Here is an 8795-nt window from a genome sequence, read left to right on the forward strand (position 1 = left end):
ACCTGTACACATGTAATGTCTACAACTGCTCACCTATAATGTCTACAACTGTAAACCTGTAATGTCCACAACTATACACCTGTAATGTCTAAACCTGTACACCTGTAATGTCTACACCTGTAATGTCTACAACTGAACACCTGTAATGAGTACACCTGTAATATCTTCTACTATAATGTCTCCATCTCTACACCTGTAATGTCTACAACTGTACACCTGTAATGTCTACACCTGTACATGTAATGTGTACACCTGTAATATCTACACCTGTAATGTTTCCACCTGTACACCTGTAATGTCTACACCTGTACATCTGTAATGTCTACACCTGTAATGTCTGTACCTGTAATGTCTACACCTGTACACTTGTAATATCTACACCTGTAATGTCTCCACCTATACACCTGTAATGTCTACACCTGTACATCTGTAATGTCTACAACTGTAATGTCTACACCTGTAATGTCTCCACCTGTACACCTCTAATGTCTACAACTGTACACCTGTAATATCTACACCTGTAATGTCTCCACCTATACACCTGTAATGTCTACACCTGTACATCTGTAATGTCTACACCTGTAATGTCTACACCTGTAATGTCTCCACCTGTACACCTCTAATGTCTACAACTGTACACCTGTAATATCTACACCTGTAATGTCTCCACCTATACACCTGTAATGTCTACACCTGTACATCTGTAATGTCTACACCTGTAATGTCTATACCTGTAATGTCTACACCTGTACACCTGTAATGTCTACACCAGTAGTATCTACACCTGTAATGTCTCCACCTGTACACCTCTAATGTCTACAACTGTACATCTGTAATGTCTACAACTGTACACATGTAGTGCATACACCTGTGATGTCTACAACTGTACACCTGTAATGTCTACACTTTTACAACTGTAATGTCTACACCTGTACACCTGTAATATCTTCACCTGTAATGCCTACACCTGTACACCTGAAATGTCTTCACCTGCACACCTGTAATGTCTACTCCTGTAATATCTACAATTGAACACCTGTAATGTCTTTATCTGTAATGTCTACACCTGCAATGTCTACACCTGTACACCTGAAATGTCTACAACTATACACCTGTAATGTCTAAACCTGCACACCTGTAATGTCTACAACTGTAATGTCAACTCCTGTAATGTCTACACCTGTAATGTCTACACCTGTACACCTGTAATGAGTACAACTGAAATATCTACAACTATAATGTCTCCACTTCTTCACCTGTAATGTCTCCACCTGTACACCTCTAATGTCTACAACTGTACACCTGTTATATCTACACCTGTAATGTCTCCACCTGTACACCTGTAATGTCTACACCTGTACATCTGTAATGTCTACACCTGTAATGTCTGTACCTGTAATGTCTACACCTGTACACCTGTAATGTATACACCGGTCGTATCTACACCTGTAATGTCTCCACCTGTACACCTCTAATGTCTACAACTGTACATCTGTAATGTCTACAACTGTACACCTGTAGTGTTTACGCCTGTGATGTCTACAACTGTACACCTGTAATGTCTACACTTTTACAACTGTAATGTCTACACCTGTACACCTGTAATATCTTCACCTGTAATGCCTACACCTGTACAACTGTAATGTCTACAACTGCACACCTGTAATGTCTACTCCTGTAATATCTACAATTGAACACCTGTAATGTCTATATCTGTAATGTCTACACCGGTAATGTCTACACCTGTACACCTGTAATGAGTACACCTGAAATATCTACTATATAATGTCTCCACTTCTTCACCTGTAATGTCTACAACTGTACACCTGTAATGTCTACAACTGTACACCTGTTATATCTACAACTGTACACCTGTAATGTCTACAACTCTACACCTGTTATGTCTACACCTGTACACCTGTAATGAGTACACCTGAAATATCTACTATATAATGTTTCCACTTCTTCACCTGTAATGTCTACAACTGTACACCTGTAATGTCTACAACTGTACACCTGTTATATCTACAACTTTACACCTGGAATGTCTACAACTCTACACCTGTGATGTCTACACCTGTACACCTGTAATGAGTACACCTGTAATATCTACTACTGTAATGTCTCCACCTCTACACCTGTAATGTCTACAACTGTACACCTGTTATGTCTACAACTGTAGTGTCTACAACTGTACACCTGTAATGTCTACACCTGTAAAGTCTACACCTATACACCTGTAATGTCTTCACCTTTAAAGTCTACACCTCTACACCTGTAATGTCTACACCTGTACACCTGAAATGTCTACACCTGTACACCTGTAATGTCTACACCTGTAGTGTCTACAACTATACACCTGTATTGTCTACAACTGTACATCTGTAATGTCTACAACTGTACACCTGTAATGTCTACACCTGTAAAGTCTACACCTGTAAGGTCTACACCTGTACACCTGTATGTCTATACCTGTAAGGTCTACACCTATACGCCTGTAATGTCTACACCTGTAATGTCTACAACTGTACACCTGTAATGTCTACACCTCTACATCTGTAATGTCTACACCTTATATTTACACCTGTAAAATTTACACCTGTAATGTCTACACCTGTATACCTGTTATATCTACAACTTTACACCTGGAATGTCTACAACTCTACACCTGTTATGTCTACACCTGTACACCTGTAATGAGTACACCTGTAATGAGTACACCTGTAATATCTACCACTGTAATGTCTCCACCTCTACACCTGTAATGTCTACAACTGTACACCTGTTATGTCTACAACTGTAGTGTCTACAACTGTACAGATTTATTTTCTACAACGGTACATCTGTAATGTCTACAACAGTACACTTGTAATGTCTTCACCTGTAATGTCTACACCTGTACACCTGTAATGTTTACACCTGTAATATCTACACCTGTAATGTCCATACCTGTACACCTGTAATTTCTACAACTGCACACCTGTATTGTCTACAACTGTACACCTGTTATGTCTACAACTGTAGTGTCTACAACTGTACAGATTTATTTTCTACAACGGTACATCTGTAATGTCTACAACAGTACACTTGTAATGTCTTCACCTGTAATGTCTACACCTGTACACCTGTAATGTTTACACCTGTAATATCTACACCTGTAATGTCCATACCTGTACACCTGTAATTTCTACAACTGCACACCTGTATTGTCTACAACTGTACACCTGTATTGTGTACACCTGTAATGTGTACACCTGTAATGTCTACACCTGTACACCTTTAATGCCTACACCTGTAGTGTCTACAACTGTACACCTGTATTTTCTACATCTGTACATCTGTAATGTCTACAACTGTACACCTGTAATGTCTACACCTGTAAAGTCTACACCTATACACCTGTAATGTCTTCACCTTTAAAGTCTACATCTCTACACCTGTAATGTCTACACCTGTACACCTGAAATGTCTACACCTGTACACCTGAAATGTCTACACCTGTACACCTGTAATGTCTACACCCGTAGTGTCTACAACTATACACCTGTATTGTCTACAACTGTACATCTGTAATGTCTACAACTGTACACCTGTAATGTCTACACCTGTAAAGTCTACACCTGTAAGGTCTACACCTGTACACCTGTATGTCTATACCTGTAAGGTCTACACCTATACGCCTGTAATGTCTACACCTGTAATGTCTACAACTGTACACCTGTAATGTCTACACCTCTACATCTGTAATGTCTACACCTTATATTTACACCTGTAAAATTTACACCTGTAATGTCTACACCTGTATACCTGAAATGTCTACACCTGTACACCTGCAATACCTACACCTGTATTGTCTACACCTTTAATATCTACACCTGTAATGTTTACATCTGTAATGTTTACACCTGTAATGTCTACACCTGTACTGTCTACACATATGGTGTTTACACCTGCAATGTCTGAAATTCTTTCTGAGCTCGAAATACAAAATACACAATTCAAAACAACCTTTCATGTGTTTCGTTCTTCAATCATCCACCAGTCTGTTAAATAACGAATTTTACTGTAGTTACAGGTGTTTCGTCCTCCTACCACCCACCAGTCTGTTAAATAATGAATTTTACTGTAGTTACAGGTGTTTCGTCGTTCTATCACCCACCATTCTGTCACATAACAAATTATACTGTAGTTACAGGTGTTTCGTCCTCCTATCACTCACCAGTCTGTCACATAACGAATTATACTGTAGTTACAGATGTTTCGTCCTCCTATCACTGACCAGTCTGTCTCATAACGAATTATACTGTAGTTACAGATGTTTCGTCCTCCTATCACTCACCGGTCTGTCACATAACGAATTATACTGTAGTTACAGATGTTTCGTCCTCCTATCACTCACCAGTCTGTTAAATAACGAATTATACTGTAGTTACAGGTGTTTCGTCCTTTATCACTCACCAGTCTGTCACATAACGAATTATACTGTAGTTACATGTGTTTCGTCCTCCTATCACTCACCAGTCTGTCACATAACGAATTATACTGTAGTTACAGGAGTTTCGTCCTCCTATCACTCACCAGTCTGTTAAATAACGAATTATACTGTAGTTACAGGTGTTTCGTCCTCCTATCACTCACCAGTCTGTCACATAACGAATTTATCATTATATTTACATGAAGGTTATTGAAGGTTTTAGGCAAAAATGATTTTCACTTTGTATATTTCTTTCCACAGCATTTAAACAATTGATATCATGAAGATTTCTTTGTTATGACTATTTTTAGATTTTGTGGTTTTTTCATGCCCCGGGTTTATAAAAATAATGAAACTTAAAATACAGGTGTATTCTGTTTATCTGCACGTGCTTGTATTTGTACCTGTTATATGCAGATGGATCACCAGATAATGACACCCAACCAAAAATAGACTATATTATTGATAGTGACAGGGCGTGACCGTTGTTGGTTTCCTAAGGCATCTAGATATCCTGGTATATAAGTGATGTTTAGTCAGGGAGTATTAGACGGAAGTATATCATATATGTATCTGTGGGCGATTGCAAGAAATAATGGAAATTTCTTGTGTAATTTACTTTGTAATCCAAGACATTCTAACGCGTCGTATGTTTTTTTTGTTTTGTTTGGTATTTTTAAACAGGACATTAATTGTTAGTAATGTCTGCCGTTTATCGCTGTTTACGTTCTGGGTGTCACCAAGCACTCATTCATCTCTAGCTTTATCACCTGTCATGTTGACGTTTTAATTTTAGATTTTCCTTTTTTAACTTTTTATCCTACTTTACAATTACTGTATATTAACATAATTTTGCGGTTATCATATTTTCGAACTTTCTTGGCAGACATCTTTCCGTTCAATGTTAATTGTATTAGCTGCAGTTTTTGTTCATTGTTATCCAGGACAATATATTGGGTGCTCAAAACATATATTGTAATTAACAACTGACATTTTACAGCGGTGTAAAATATTGGTGAGATTTATGTATTACATTAAACCATATGTGTTGTATCAGACGAGGTCAATACATCTATTATCAAAGTGCAACTATTAGATCAACGAATGATTAGAATCAGAGAATGAGAAGAAATTCCAAGTGAGGCAAGAATAGTGAAGAAAATTTAGTTTCTGATGCTAAAAATTGATTTAAATCAGTTAAATACCGCACAAAAATATACACACAATCTTCGCTGAACAGGTCATTGGTATAAAGCCTAGTCGCCATTCGTCAGACAGTTGGATCAATACAAATTGTACACACCTATCATTACAAATTTAACATACTGAACATGGGGTAAAAACCTAGTTTCCACCCTCTAGCTATTTCAATTGTGATATCTTTCTTGCTGTATTGACTTAAAGGCGAATCTATTTCGACCTTTGTGTGGATGTGCTCTCATTTGACCCACAGAGAATTTATTTCTGTGGGTGTGCCCTCCTTTGACCCACAGAGAATATATTTCAATACAAATATGTAAACGTTTGATACTACTAATTAAATCAATACTTTTCTTATGTAACTGTCTGGAAGCAATGAAATGACAATTCTAGTCTTTTACATCAAGTGTCTTTCCAACATAAATCAAGTGCTTTAGACTTATGTAAAGGATTTGATAAGTGATCACTGATACATTTTACAGGTATTTGAGATTAGGAAGGCTATGTAAGGTCAATAGAGGCGTGACTTTTAAGGCTGAAATGTTTAAATAAGGTTCGGATAATGTTTACATAAAGAGGGATGGTTATATAAAAGGGACGAATTGTAAGGAAATATATTTTTTATGATAAAACATAATAAATACACACGGTGTCGTGTAATTATGATTTTTTAACCACGTGACTCATTAAAAAGAGATATCAGAATCCGGTAGTCAACATTTTGGTAAAATGAAGAATAATTTCAAATGAAAAGAGCTCCTTAATATCCTTTAAATTGATCTAAAAACCTGTTTTACAAACCTGATTAAAGCATCATGTTTTAGGTTGAAGTATACGATTTAAGCTGGTACAACTGACTATTCTTTTTAGCAAGTTTTTTACCGTTTTATTTATAGTTTGGATCCGTCTCCGGAATTTTTAGTCGATTGAGCTACTTCCTGTTAGGACGCCTGGACCCTAGAGTACAATGTACAGGCTGCAGCACTGAGGAGAGCAGACATATCGTCGGCTTTCTCCCCTCGGACCTGAGGAATCCTCAGTTGTGATGTACGTTTATAACAGCATGCCAAACATCATTGAAAGTGACAACCACGTGTGATATTCTTAATAATACAGACACTGTTTCACTGGCATTAGCTCCGAGTAATTAATCTGCCTTTTCCTCTCCTTACATTCCATAACATTATTAGGTCATGTTTCAAAAATATGTCTTCCGCAGTTTTGCTAAAGAGTTCGTTACTTAATTTCGTAATTTTTGATCTACAGTTGACAAAATCGTTTCATTTGGAGATTTGATAAAACTGTTTTGCAATTTTTCATTTCTTGGTTGACCAGTTGACAAGTTCTAAAACGACACGGTCTAACACACAAAACGGCACGGTCTAACACACAAAACGACACGGTCTAACACACAAAACGACAAATTCTAACACACAAAACGACACAGTCTAACACACAAAACGACACGGTCTAACACACAAAACGACACGGTCTAAAACACAAAACGACACGGTCTTACACACAAAACGACACGGTCTTACACACAAAACGACACGGTCTAACACACAAAACGACACGGTCTGACACACAAAACGACACGGTCTAAAATACAAAACGACACGGTCTTACACACAAAACGACACAGTCTTACACACAAAACGACACGGTCTAACACACAAAACGAGATAGTCTAACACACAAATCATATACTTTCATTTCATTCGATATAAAAACAAAAACAACTAACGAGTTGGTTTCATCGACCTTTCCTTCCAATGGCGTTTATCGAATTTGTGAAAATTTGAGCTAACGTTTCAGTCTAGAATATAAAAGATAAGAAAATTGGTCACGAATTCTAACACAGTAAATATGATGTTAAGTTCAGAATTAATAACTGTTGTCTTAGTTTATAAGAATAAATTAAAAACATTACCTTTTCCTTTGTATATGGTTATTCAAGGAAGAAATAATTAGTGTTTTGTTTTTTCATAATTTTGTGCCTTGTTTAGTGTTGTTTACTAAAGTAGGAATAAAGAAATGTTTAATATTTTGCTACACTTCAATAAGAAAGCATAAATTTCCATTAAAAGATCGAAATGTGCGACTGATTATAAGTCCTTGGCGATGATTAGAAGTAAAGCGAACATTTTTCTACCCATGGAACTTCCAAAGAATTCAAAATTATCTGTTTTATATATATATATATATATATGCACTGTTGCCAAACGTCATCTTCCCTGTCTTACCTTCGATAGTGACGAAAAGCAATTAATTACGTATAAACTTTAAAAGTATATCTTTTCATGGGGCTCATTTTTCAGCTTTTTTCTTCAAAAAAGAAAAAGAGAAAAAACAAAAAACTATTCCATGAATAATTGATTTCATAGATAACTGTAGCTCAATAGACCTACTTATACTATGTTAACAGATTTGGGACAGAGAAATTATTGGATGAAGCGTACCCGCGGAATCAACCAAAAAAGTACGCGATTTAAAAAATTACAGTATGTAAAACGGATCATATAAATAAATATTATTATTATTATATTTATTAATATTACTATTAAATGAAAAGAAACATTGTGAATTTATGTTATGTAATTGAAACCGTTGTCTAAATATATACCTCTCACGGGAGAAATCAACGAAATAGCAGTAATATCTCACAGCAAGAAAACATCTGTGTTCATTCTGAAACACTTGAAAGTACTGTCTGTCTATCATTTATAAATTACAAGTTGGCCCCTATATATAACAGTAACTCTACATATTGACCATATCACCGTGTCGTTCCGCCAAGGTAATATAGCCCCGCCGGAAAAGTTAATAGTACTCCGCTTACTCCTAAATTGAATGGATACACGTCTCGATGTTCATGACCTCTCGTGTTAAAGAGGATTGAGGTCATTAGTCAGACATTCTTGGTGAATCCCGATACTTGTAACCACAAACACGCGAATTCCACATCTGTAACCAGCAATTGAGCTATTTTTGTTTTTCAGGAGGTTCGTTTTAATGGTCTTTTACTTTTCATTTTTTTATTTTGAATGTAAAACCCCATTAAATTGCCAAAAATCTGCTTGAGCTATCTTTAATAACTTGATGTGTTTTGTCAAATGAG

Source organism: Ylistrum balloti, unplaced genomic scaffold (assembly GCF_031769215.1).
Source record: "Ylistrum balloti isolate Yb309-2 unplaced genomic scaffold, AGI_CSIRO_Ybal_v1 Utg369940, whole genome shotgun sequence".
Taxonomy (NCBI): Eukaryota; Metazoa; Mollusca; class Bivalvia; order Pectinida; family Pectinidae; genus Ylistrum; species Ylistrum balloti.